Here is a 14,120-nt window from a genome sequence, read left to right on the forward strand (position 1 = left end):
TAGGTTACAGAGTCCACAAATGCCATTTAATGAGTCCCCAGAGGCTCCACCATTGATTGGCTTGGAGTCAAGGTAATCATTACTAGTCTCCATTTAAGTCGTCACTTTGTATATGGTTTTGGATGCCCTAAAGATACCTATATTCCCTATGACCTCTCAGTTCATTTCCCAAAGGTAAGCAATTTGAAAGTCTGGCTAAGATTGAACACCAAGACAAGCTAAACCACTCCTCCCTCCACAAACAGAAATAAAAAGACAAAAAACCCACAGTAGGCTGGTGACACTCCTGAAGAACAGCTGCAGCTCTGACATTCACTGATCAGCTGCAGCCTGATGGAACTGCCAATAGAGTCACCCCAAATCAGGATTGAGCTGGTGACTTTAATGTCAAACGATTCTCTTTGCTGACAAGGATACCAACAACCATTGAGCACCTGTCAGTAGCAACATGCTGACTGAAATATATATAACATGCACTTTCTAGTCATATTCCTGCCATTTAAGCCCATCTACCCTGTGCAATGAAAACGGTCTCACCACTAAAGAAATCCAAAGACTGCTACATAATCATGGCACCGTGAAATATTTTTAAAAACATGTCTACCTTGAAAAACTGTGAAAAGCAAAAAATGCAAAATATTCAAATTTCTAATTTTTCTTTTATCAATTAAGGAGAAAACTATTCAAACTTACATGGCAAAATATCTTATACAATTTTAATATATTTAAAAATTAAGATATTATACAACTTCTGTAAAAATCTATTCCAAGTGTTCAGAAACTAAAAAGTATCAGTTGAGGGAGAGGTGAAGAATGTGTCAATGAAAATGTAAAACATTTGGTCAAATCCCAGATAAAATTCTCATTGAGAAAATAAAGTAATAAAATATTTCTCATAATGTAACGTTACTTAAAGCAAAAATAATAATAGTTACAATAGGTCACAGAGCGCTATTATACTTGTCTAATTATTTCATCATTGAGCATTTCTTTGAATTTAAACAAAAAAAGTTTATATTGATTTTATACTTAAGTTTCAACATAACAACATTTGTAAAACAATCCCATGTAGCTCTCAGAATGGTAACATTAGAAAGAGTATATAAAGATAATTTAATTTTCAGGTTCTCCACAATACTTAGCCATGTGAACTTATTAACAGATAGGAACATAACATTAGGTTTTTTTTTTTTTTTAATTACAGGACCACATCCATATTAAAAGGTTGTTTTATAAGATTTTCCCTTAAGTAAGATCCAGAGAATATTAGATTTTTTAGAAAGAATCTCATAAATTTTTGTTGGTAAGAAATTTTAAATTAAAAAAAAATACATACATACACACATACAAATAATTCACAGAACTTGTTTGGTAATTTATTTTTAAATTACTTATTATGAAGAATCTCAAATACACAAACAAGTATAGGTTCCAATATAACACCCATGTAGCCACCACTAAGTTTTATCGACTCTTAACATTTCGACATTCTTTGCTTATCCGGCTACATTCTTGCTTGGCTCCATCCATTCACATACTTCCTCAGAGGTAACCTTTATCATGACTTGGTGTTTAAAACATGCTTGAAAGTATATAATTTTACAATACATTATATATCCATAAGTAGCACATAATACTGTTCTATATAGTTTCTATATAAATGCTATTACAATGTCAATATACTTCTGCATCTTCTTCATCAGTGTGAGGGACCTGTCCATGTAAATACATATAGCTCTAATTCACTAATTTTTAATGAAACTTGTTTGGTAATTTATTTTTAAATTACTTACTATGAAGAATCTCAAATATACAAACAAGTATAGGGTCCAAAAGAACGCCCATAATAACCATGCAGCCACCACTCAGTTTATCAACTCTTAATATTTTGTCTTCTTTGCTTATCTCACTACATTTTTGTATCCCTCCATCCATTCATGTACTTCCTCAGAGGTAACTTTTATTAAGGCTTGGTGTTTAAAACATGCCTGAAAATACATAATTTTAGTATACGTTATATATCCATAAGTAGCATATAATATTAACATTAGAAATTGTTGTATAATATTCCATTATGCAAATATATTACAGCATACACTCTCATTTGATTGATATTTAGTTGCTTACAATTTTCACCATTACAAACAGTGTTAGAATAAACATTCCTTTACATGCTTCCTTGTGCATTTATAGAACAGTATTTCTCTAGAGCACATACCAGAAGGAGAATTTCCAGGTGTTTACGTATTCTTTGACTTTATTTGGCTTTGCAAAATAGCTCTTCTGAGTGCTTAAATCAACCTATTCTCCCATCAGTAGTGTAAGAGTGTTACATTCCCACATCTTTATCAACATACGTAGACTTTTCATCCTTTTACATGTCTGCCTGTCTGATGAGTACAGAATGGTATAATTTGCATTAGTCTGATTACCAGTGAGACTGAAGATCTTTTCATATGTTCATTGGCCATTCATATTTTCTGCTATGTAAATTGCTTCATCACATCCTTTGCTGATTTTTCTTTCCATTGGGTTGTTTCTTCCTTCTTGACTTTTGGAATTCTTTATTCATGCTGGATACCAATCTTTCTCAGTTATATCAGCTATAAATACCTTCTCTGAGGCATGTCTTTTCACTGTTTACTGGATTTTCTGAGACATGAACATTTTAAATTTTAATATGACTATATTAAATGTGGCATTAATCCTTTTCCCCTTTATGTTTGTATTCTGTTGTTTTTTTCCAAAAAGTTCTTCTTTAGCTAAGGAAGAATCTAAGATTCTTCTTTTTTAAAAGCAGAGTTTTAGAGTCTTCCTATTTTGCACTTAGGTTTTTAACCCAACTACAATTGATTTTTATATGGTAGGATATCAAATTTCATTTTCCCCACATTGTTCCAGTTTGATTTACTGAAGACTCCATTGTATCCACTGATTTGTAATGCTTTCTATCATATATAAGGTTTCCATATATGCATGAGTCTACTTCTGGGTCATTTTGTTTCACTGGTCTATTTTCCATTCCCTGTACCAACATTTCTGTCTTAATTATTATAGTTCATAAGTCTTTAAATCTAGTATGGCAAATAGCCTTTCCTCATTCTTCAAACATCTCTTAGCTGCTGTTGGCTCTTTGCTCTTTCATGTGAACTTTAGAATCACCTTAAAGGTTTCAGTTTTTACCTTTTAGAAATAATACAAAAAGATTAATTTTTCTTAATCTCCTCTCCATGGTCATTAGTTAATTTACTAGCATTTTATCAATTTCTGTGTCATAATTTTTTTTATACCTGATACTTCCTTACAGAATTTTTCTTTTTGTTGAGAAATATTTTTAGTCATTCTGAGTGTCTATGGGTCATAAAATCTTAACAACAAACATTTATTGAGTACTTATTAACATGTCAGGCAGCATTGCTGTAAATTCTTTACATATATAAATCCTCACAACAATCCTATTAACTCATCCGTTCATTTAATAAACTGTTATTGCATGCCTACTATGTGTTAGGCACTGTTTAGGCACTTGGGATGTAACAGTGAACAGAAAAGTTAACAGCCTGTAAGGTAAATATTGTTATTTACCTATCCTATCATTATAAATGGGGAATCAGAGTGACAGAAAGTTAAATAACTTTGTTTAATATTTACCCCAATCTGTTTTTAAAAATAAATTTTATTGTGCATATTTGAGATTTGTCCTCAATCTTGAATAAAAGTTTAGCTAGACTTAGAATTTTGACAGTTACCTTCTTTCAACACCTTGAAAACATTACTCCATTGCTTATCAGTCTCTTACTTGATAAGAAGTCTATTGTCAATCTAATTGTTTTCCTCTGCAGGTGATATATCTTTTCTCTCTGATAGCTCTTGTCCCTTTATTTTTGATCTCCTGCAATTTTATCACAATCTGTCTAAAAATTTATTTTCATTTATTTTGTTTAAAACCCCAAGTGCCCATTTTGATTTGAAGACTCATATCTCTCTTCATGAAAGATGATGATTCTAAACATTTCTCTCTTCAAATATTACTTCTCTACCATTCCTTCCATTTTTTTCTTCAGTAACTTCTATTCAATGAACACTGGAGTCTCCTAGTACCAGCGGTTAGAGAGGTTTGAAAAATATGTCCGCATGTTATTCTATACGCTTTCCTTCCAGAGGTAGAGCTTAATTCTTCTCCCTTTGAGAGAGTGGGCTTAACTTAGCAACTCACTTTTAACAAACAGTATACTGTAGAGGTGATACAGGTCACTTTGAATATTACATTTATGATAGTTAATTTTATATATCAGCCTTACTAGGCCATGGGGTGCCTAGATATTTAGTTAAACATAATTCTGGGTATTTGTTTGTTTTTGAGACGGAGTCTCACTCTCTCCCCAGGCTGGAGTGCAGTGGCACAATCTCAGCTCATTGCAACCTCCGACTCCCTGATTCTCCTGCCTCAGAATCCCGAGTGGCTGGGATTACAGGCACGTTTCACCATGCCCAGCTAATTTTTGTATTATTAGTAGAGACGGGGTTTCACCATATTGGCCAGGATGGTCTCGATCTGCTGACCTCATGATCCACCTGCCTCGGCCTCTCAAACTGCTGAAATTACAGGTGTGAGCCACTGCCTCCTGCCAATTCTGGGTGTTTCTGTGAGGTTGTTTTTGGATGAGATTAACATTTAAATCAGTAGACTGAATAAAGCACACTTCCCTACCTAGTGTGGGTGGGCCTCATCCAATCATTTGAAGATCTGAATAGAACAAACAGGCTGACCCTCCCTCAAATAAGAGAGAATTCTTCCAGATTCAGGAAAAAGCCAATGTCTGATGGCCTTCTAATTGGGACACTGATTTCTTCCTGAATTTGGATGTAAACTGAAACATCAGCTCTTCTGGGTCTTAAGCCTGCTACCTGTCAGACTAGAACTACACTAGCTCTCCTGGGTCTCCAGCTTGCCAATTCATCCTGCAGATTTTGAGACTCGCCAACTTTATCATCATGTCAGCCAATTCCTTATAATAAATATCTTTACCTCCTATTGGTTCTGATTCAGAACCCTCCTAATACAGTTATAAAAAGGCTGTGGCTCCTGTCTTGGCTTCCTCCCTCCCAACTTGTTCCCTTGGGGGAAGCCAGCTGCCATGTCATGAGGACACTCAAGCGGCCTGTGGAGAGGCCTGTGTGGAGAGAACAGGGGCTTTTGGCCACAAGCTGAAGAGAAACTGTAGCAACATCACCCTGAGTTTGGAAGCTGAGCTACCAGCCATAGTTAAGCCTTGATATGACTGGAGCACCAGATAACAACCTGGCTGCAACCTCCTTAGAGACCCTGAGCCAAAACTACCCAGCTAAACCTGACCCACAGAAAACATGTGAGATAATACATGCAGGTTGTTTTAAGCCACTAATTTTGAAGCAATTGATATATAGCAATGGATAAATAACAGAGTCACTAGTATATAGTAGGCACAATATATATTTATTAAATGAGTAGGACTGCCTTGCCTTAGGAGTAAATGTGTGTGTGTGTGACAGAGAGAGAGATTGAGATTGTGTGGGTGTGTATAAACCTTACAGCAGTTCCTGACATACCTTTTACAAATTTGAGTACATTCTTCAGACTTCTCTTCTAATTTAGCAATCCTGTGTCCAATTTAGAATTTATCCCATCTATTTATTATTTCCTAATGACTATTTGACAGATTTCTAATCAGTTGTTTTCACAACTATGTGTTCTTGTTTTAGTCTATTTATGTTTCAAAATTTCTAGTTCTTTTTCACAAGCTGCTTTCACTTATTTCTTTGAACTGCCATCTCTCAACCCCATCTTTTTTTATTCCTCCTTGTTTAAGGGTCTTGCACATTGCCCCCTTCTAGAACCAGGACTTCTGCTGAAGGTACAGAGGTCCTGCTCTGCAGTGGCACTGTGGATACTGCAGGACCAGTAGAAGGCTTAGCTCAGTTCTGACCAGAAGGCATGGCCAATGGCAGGTCACTATATACTTTTTGGTGTATCTGCCCAGAACAAAATCTCTTCTTTCTCTAAGACTTCCATCCAAACTCCTGGGGTGGCTTGGAACACTGTCACCTAGCTGATTATCCCCAGACTGGGACAATAAGATTCTCATGATATAGTTTGAGATAAATTCCCTATAGAATCAGTTCTTTCAATTAAAAGTGAGAGTAAGGCCAGGTGTGGTGGCTCATGCTTATAATCCTAACACACTGGGAGACCAAGGAGGGAGGATAGCTTGAGCCCAGGATTTCAAAACCAGCCTGGGCAACATGGTGCGACCTCATCTCTACAAAAAGATATAAATAAATAAAAATAAAAACATTAGCCAGGCATAGTGGCACATGCCTGTGGTCCCAGCAACTTGGGAGGCTGAGGTGGGAAGATTGCTTGAGACCTGGAGGTCAAGGCTGCAATGAGCTGCATTCATGCCACTGTACTCCAGCCTGAGTGAATGAGCAAGAACTTGTCTGCAAAACAAACAAACAAAAAAAGTAGCGTAATAGTAAGAAAAAATATTTATTGTCAAGAATACTATATAACCTGTCTGGACTGTTCCTCAGAGAAATCACAACTTTTGCTTATTGCGTATCTTAAAGATTGTAACTTTAAGGCACAGACCTAACAGCATATCGTCCTAACTCATTTTTGAACTAAAGTCTAATTATATATGTCTAGAAAACATTTGTGATGCATTATTTTCTCTGGGAGAATTTCAAGTAGATGCATTATTTTCTCTGGGAGAATTTCAAGTCATAGAAGAGGAATTCACAACAAATATTTTATAGTAACTTGTATCAGTCTATACATTAAACTGGGAATTAAAAATCATTTAATATTAGAACTATCATTTTTAAAATCCTCAGCTTGAAAAGGAACACAGAACAAGAGATTTATGTTGAATGATATAACTGATCTTTCTGAATAAGAGATATGAGATCAAATGCTGAGACCAAGATATTGTGAGATGGAAGTGATGGTAATGGAAAGAACAACAATGACCTTGGAAGAGATACTGTGAGAAATTAACAAGAAGTCAAATAGAGATAAATCAAAGGGCTGACAGGTAGCACTGAGGTGAGTAAGCACAAATTAACAGTTTCATGGCTTTCTCCAGCAAAGCTCATCAGTGAAAGCCAGAGACTGTGGGAGTACCCAGGTTTAGAGAACATGCCTATAGAACCAGTTGACAACGTCTTTAAATCCAGTTAACCCGTTTCCTCCTAAAATATCTTTAGAATATTCTTTCTCCATGTTGTTAGCATTCAGAATTAAAATGTTGCTACTGATGTCAAAGCAAAGATAATAAACTACGGGGAAATTAACTCTTCATTTCCAGATATAAAAGGGCCTGATTTTGTAGAGAGCACCAACTCAATAGTTTAGAGCAGAAGTTGGCAAACTACTGTCCACAGGCCAAATCCAGTCTATTGCCTGTTTTTGTAAATAAAGTTTTATTGGAACACAGGCATACCCACTCATTAATGTATTGTCAGTGACTGTTTTCACACTACAACAGCAGGATAGAGTAGCTGTGACAGAACCATGAGGCCTGTGAGGCCTAAAGTATTTACTACCTAGCCCTTCACAGAAAAAGTTTGCCAATCTCTACTTAGGAGAACAAAACAATTCTACTATAATGAGTATATGCAGCACTGCTACATATCTAGAACACACAAATGGATGGATCAAAGCTGTATTATTAGGTGTACTGTGAAAATGGCACCGTATTTTATTTATTCAGAAATGAAAAGTGAAAAATTATATGAACCTCTGATTCAAGACATAAAGTATCTTTCAGGTCCCCAAGTCTACGTATTCTGCTGGTTAGGTCTTGAAAACTCATTCAATGGAAGTACAAGAGTAGTTCTATAAAACTAAAATATAATTAAAATAGCAGCTTTAATAATGCAAGGTTCATTTCAAATGAGTTTGTAATTTTCAAACAAAGGGCAACCTTACTTAAACAACTATGGCAAGGAATTCACTAAGGAGTGACTGGGTCCATGATTATTTCTTCTACAGAATTACTAAAACATACTCTAGGTGCACGCTGTCATTTAGCAGTAGAATACATGTTCATAAAGAAAGATTTATTTTACATTCCACCTAAAATCTACCTATTAAACCTGTTCAGCAGCTTCAAAACCCAATGGATAACTTTAAGTAATAAATTCAACAACTCCCCACACATCCAGGTAAAGAAGCATACGCTTCTCAACCTGGGACCAAACTGGAAGAGTAAACACATAATTAAATATTCAAGTGGGTTACATGACACTCAGCCATTTTGGATAGCGAAATGCCAAAGGTAAAGAAGTAAACAGCAAAATATTATACCAAGTTATAACTGGAGAGAAAAGCAAGAGACAAGTTCAATGTGAACAGTTTTTATTAATGCAACTAGGCAAAAACAACTGTAAAGCATGCTTACAGCATCAGGGTTCCAGACCATCCTCTACAACTCACAAAAGGACTGTAAAGGAATTAGTCCATAAACATCATACTCTGATGATTATAACAGAAGAAAGACTGTTTCCCCCTACTTTCACAACTGCCTTCTTGCTTGTTTAGCAATTTTATTCCCCTTAGCGTCCTTTAGTGAAGCCTCCAAATACTTAAGATTACTACAATGATTACAATGACTATTGCTAAGAAAATGATTTCACTTTGGAAGGCTGACGTAGGAAGATAGATCACTTGAGCTCAGGAGTTTGAGACCTGGGAACATGGCAAAACCCCATCTCTACAAAAAATACAAAAATTAGCCTGGCACAGTGGTGCAAGCCTATAGTCTCAGATACTTGGGAGGTTGAGCTGGAAGGATCACTTGAACCTGGCAGGCAGAGGTTGCAGTGAGCTGAGATCACCCCACTGCACTCTAGCCTGGGCGACAGAGTGACACCCTGTCTCAAGGGAAAAAAAAAAACAAGAATGATTTCAATTTCAAAAACAATTTAGTTAGTGAAATGATGGATAACAGATGTGGAAGTTTGGTGTATGCAGATATGAAGTGCCATTCAGTTATAAAGAATTATTATTAATGCCTTTCTTTACTTGTTACAAAGAAATTTATTAATAGATAAAAGGCATGAATTCACATTTTCATTGACAGCTTTTTAAGAAATGCTATCCATAAACTTCATAACTTCCCACCCTCCAGACTTCTAAAGTGCTAAGCAAAAATACTTCATAAAAATAACTGTTTATTATACTCATATATAACTTTTAGATAGTCCAGATTTATAGCTTAGAATTATATTTATGCATACCTGTACATTTTATAATGTACTGAGAACCTTGTATAATTAATGTATGCAGCAATATGCTTGCTATTTTACATTAATGTAGGTTTTTAGCTGTTACAACTAGTTTATGACCTTTTTTATTCAATGTTAAGAATTGTTGGTTATCTTTAATAAAGAATGTAACCCTTAATTATAACACTCAATATAGGACAGTAGGATTCCAAATTAGTATTCTCCATTCTAAAATATGATTCCTAGAAAGCATATTAATAAGGGCCAGGTAACAAGTGTACATATTACAGACAAAGACTAGCTAAAATATAGACTAGTTATATAACATCATCAGAAACAAATGTACTTTCATTGATTATAATACATTTCAAACACATCAGAGCACTATCTCCGAGTAAGAAGGTGAAATTTTATAAAAGTATATTCACTAAATGAAAATGCATAAATTTGCATAACAAATATCTCCAAAGAAATCCTAAGAACACAACCAATCAATTACTGGAGTGTAAAATATATATATAAGTGTAAATCTTTCTCTAATTAAAAATTGTTTTGCTCCTCTTACAATTTCAATAAACTTGGTGAAGAAGAATATAGAATAAAAGTTGAAGGTCAGGTGCAGTGGCTCACGCCTATAATCCCAGCATTTTGGGAGGCTGAGATGGGCAGATTACTTGAAGTCAGGAGTTCGAGACCAGCCTGGCAAATACGGTGAAACCCCATCTCTACTAAAAATATAAAAATCAGCTGGGCATGGTGGCACACGCCTGTTGTCCCAGCTACTCGGGAGGCTGGGGCAGGAGAATCGCTTGAACCAGGGACGCGGAGGTTGCAGTGAGCCAAGATCGCTCCACTGCACTTCAGCCTGGGCGTCGCGAGACTCTGTCTCAAAAACAACAACAACAACAACAAAAAAACAACAAAAAAAGTTGAAGTATTTTGAGAACTATTTAAAGTACTTGAAACTAAACATATGTAGAAATAATCACCATTTTATAATATTTAAATTCAATTACTTTATCCAGATTTACTATGAACCATCTACTAGAAGTTATTCTTTTATACAGTTCAAATACACAATATGGTATAGATTATACACTGATACATAATCACAACCTGAAAATAATATTGTCTTTCACAACTTTAAGATCAACATTGTGATGGGGAGTTAGAATTCTGACAGAACTCTAAAAAGAAAAGGCTAAATATCATAAATCATAAAAATTAATAAAGCTCCTTACACTACCTTTGAGGAAAAAGAAGAAAGTTCTCTAAACCTAACTGTAGATGTTTAATAGCTACCCTAGACTACAGACTCAGAATTTTAGCTCTAACATACAAGTTTCAGTTTCAGGTTCAGATAATTTGTCAAATTCTTAAAATTCTTGCGTGTGATGAAACAAAATCTAAGACTAAATGTTCACACACCTTTGCCTTGCCCTGCAGTGTCATTTTGAAGCCTATATTTATCACTGTATTGGATCTTTCCTATAATAATATAGTCGAATACATCTTTCCTCATAGATACTCAACTGATCAACTGATCAATCAACTGATCAATGTGTATAACAACCTATAATGGATGCAGAGATTTGCAGTCAAAAAGACATGGGACTGGGTGTGGTGGCTCATGCATGTAATCCCAGCACTTGGAAGGCTGAGGCAGGAGGATCACTTGAGCCCAGGAGGTTGAGACCAGCCTGAGTAACACAGTGAGACCCTATCTCTACAAAAAAATAAAATAAAATAAAGACATGACAGTTTACAAATTTCAGTCCTGTAACTTTAATTTAGCTTTCCTCAGGACATGCCAACAGAGAGGATGGGCTAATCAGCCATCTCTCTCTTTTTTTTTTTTTTTTGAGACGGAGTCTCGCTCTGTCGCCCAGGCTGGATTGCAGTGGCCGGATCTCAGCTCCCTGCAAGCTCCGCCTCCCGGGTTCATGCCATTCTCCTGCCTCAGCCTCCCGAGTAGCTGGGACTACAGGTGCCCGCCACCTCACCCAGCTAGTTTTTTGTATTTTTAGTAGAGACGGGGTTTCACCGTGTTAGCCAGGATGGTCTCGATCTCCTGACCTCATGATCCACCCGTCTCGGCCTCCCAAAGTGCTGGGATTACAGGCTTGAGCCACCGCGCCCAGCCTAATCAGCCATCTCTAATGAATGGTGTCCTTTCCAGGTAGATTTCTTATACCTGGCTTATTGGTCACTGTCATGGTTGTGTTTGATAAGGAGTCTGCCCCCATTAAAAGATGATCTCCTCTACCACTGCACTCACAAGTTAGGCTTCTTGACTCTAACTCAACTACAACCCATTCATTCAGGGCACACATACCCCACCAAGTCTCCTATTCCCATTGAAAGTTCTACAAGGCCAATCAGGATACAGAAATATAGCCTACAGACACATACCAAGGACTCTAAGAAAGTTTGTTTTAGTTTTATCTGTGATAAATTAAACTTATTATCAGCTATTAAAACTACTGATTCTTGATTGTGTTTAAGAACAAAATAATTACTAATATCTTTCTGTTTTATATATTATCTAGCTATATTAACATTTCTGTTTTAAATAGACTGCATTTTAGATGACAACTAACAACAGCGTGCATTAGTTAATTTAGGTGACCAAAGCCGGTTCTTTCTATTTTAATTTCTCACCCTGGTCTTAGTTATCAGCACTGGCTCTGTAAGTGAGAAGCCACCCTCTTCATTTGCCAATAAGTTTGGTCTTATAGTCTGACTTGGTTAGTTGCCATGGCTCTTTTAAAAGAAAGGCCATCCCTGCTCTACTTATCAAAATACAATAATGTATTGTTTAAATCAAATAAGAATGCGGTAAGGAGACCACCACATACACAGGTCAGAAAACAAATTCATAGCACTAAATTAAATCGCACTCTTTCAAAAGATAGTTAATATATCTTTTGTAGAAAGCCCAGCCGCTTTCATCAACAGTCAGGGTGGTGTGCAATTTTACTCATATACGTGATCTGCCAAATAAACTAGCACAGAAAGAAAAAAATAGGAGAGTGTTAATATCTTACAGAAGTAAAGATCAACTTCTTTTGTTGTCTTCTAGTTCATGAAGATAAAAGCAGAGGGGTCCTTGAAACTGTCGACACAGCCGAGCAGGCCAAGTAAACAGATGCCGAACCATACTTACGGATTACTGTCATATACTAGTCCCCCACAATACCTATCATCAGTTTTTTCACTTCTTCAGATTCTTTCAATTTATGCTCTATCATTCTTGAAGTGAGGCAATCAAAACTGGATGCAGGTGTTCCATTTATAACTCCAACTTTTAAAAAACACTCCTGGTTTTCCAGTCTGCTGCTAAGCAACAGAATAACATTCTTACTGAGCTACCTATCATGCCCCACTCTCACCCCTGACTCCAGATTTTTTTTTCCCCCAAACAGAGGAAAGGTAAACAGGTTCAAACTTCTAGCACTAGTCCAGATTGTTTTAGTACGTGTGTGGGACTTATCTTAAAGACATTCTCATGCACTATGTTAAAAAGTTTTTCTTATGCTATCCTATACCAGATGTGTATTACCTTTCTAGGGCTGCTGTAACAAAGTATCATAGACTAGGTAGTTTAACCATCAGAAATTTACTTGCTTACAATTCTGGAGGCTAGAAATCTGAGAACTAGGTGTCAACAGAGTTGGTTTCCTCTAAGACTTCTCTTACTGGCTTGTAGCGGTTCATCTTCTTCCATTGTCTTCACACGGTCTTTCTTGTGCGTGTGTGTCCTAATCTCCTCTTCCTTAAGGACACCAGTCATATTGGATTAGGCTCCACCCTAACGACCTCATTTAACCTTAATCACCTCTTTAAAAACCCTGTCTCCAAATACAGTCACATTCTTAAGTACTAGGGGGTAGGATTTCAAAGTACGAATTTTGGGGAGATACAATTCAGCCCATAACACAAGTATCTGAAAGTAGATTACAGATACATGCCCTTTCAGGGGCAAATTATGTCTTTCACTTATAATGCCCCAGGGGTAAAGGGTTATTATGTTTTCAACTTATTTTTCAAATGGTTCAATAAAACAATTATGCATTATAGTAGGGGAACCTGGGTGAAAGTACAAAAGAAATCTTTTTTTTTTCAATTTTCTGTAAGTCTGAAATTATTTCAAAATAAAACTTTTTTTCAAGTATCTAAAAATCTATTTAATGAGTCAGATTTATTTTATTTTTGAGACAGGGTCTTGCTCTGTCACTCAGGCTGGAGTGCAGTGGCACAATCACAGCTCACTGTAGCCTTGACCTCCTGGGCTCAAGCGATCCTCCCACCTCAGTCTCCTGAGTGGGACTACAGGGGCATGTCCAGCTAATTTGTTAAATTTTCTGTAGCGATGGGGTCTCGCTATGTTGCTCAGGTTGGTCTTGAACTCCTGATCTCAAGTGATCCTTCTGCCTCAGCCTCCCAAAGTGCTGGATTACCGGCATGAGCCCCTGAGCCCAGCTGAATGGGCTAGATTTTTAGAGCTCTACTTTCACGAAAATACATCATCATGTATGGTTAAAGAAGTACTTGCAATCAATGTTTTATCGTACATAATAAGAATCTTATGAATAGAGAAGAAAAGAACCAAAAAGACTGAACTTAACTCCTTTAAATCATTATAATACCTTATTATTTCCATGCCACGGATGGTAGAAGAAACTAAGCACAACTAGAGTGTCTTTCCTGTCTAAGTTCCCATCTGTTGCAGAAAGTGCTGTCTATTCAACTCTAAAAGATGCACCAATTTCAGGAGGAAAAAAATTACCCTATTTAGCAACCCATTTCACTAGTAATTCTAGGATCACACAGTGAACAGGGCATAAATC

At 36.4% G+C, this 14,120-nt stretch overlaps 1 protein-coding gene across 4 annotated transcripts in view; it reads right to left on the minus strand.

The window, feature by feature from the left end:
* FBXL4 (F-box and leucine rich repeat protein 4) overlaps positions 1-14,120 on the minus strand; it is an 81,589-nt gene that overhangs the window by 13,066 nt on the left and 54,403 nt on the right. The window lies entirely within an intron of this gene.

Source organism: Papio anubis, chromosome 6, assembly GCF_008728515.1.
Source record: "Papio anubis isolate 15944 chromosome 6, Panubis1.0, whole genome shotgun sequence".
NCBI classification, from domain to species: domain Eukaryota; kingdom Metazoa; phylum Chordata; class Mammalia; order Primates; family Cercopithecidae; genus Papio; species Papio anubis.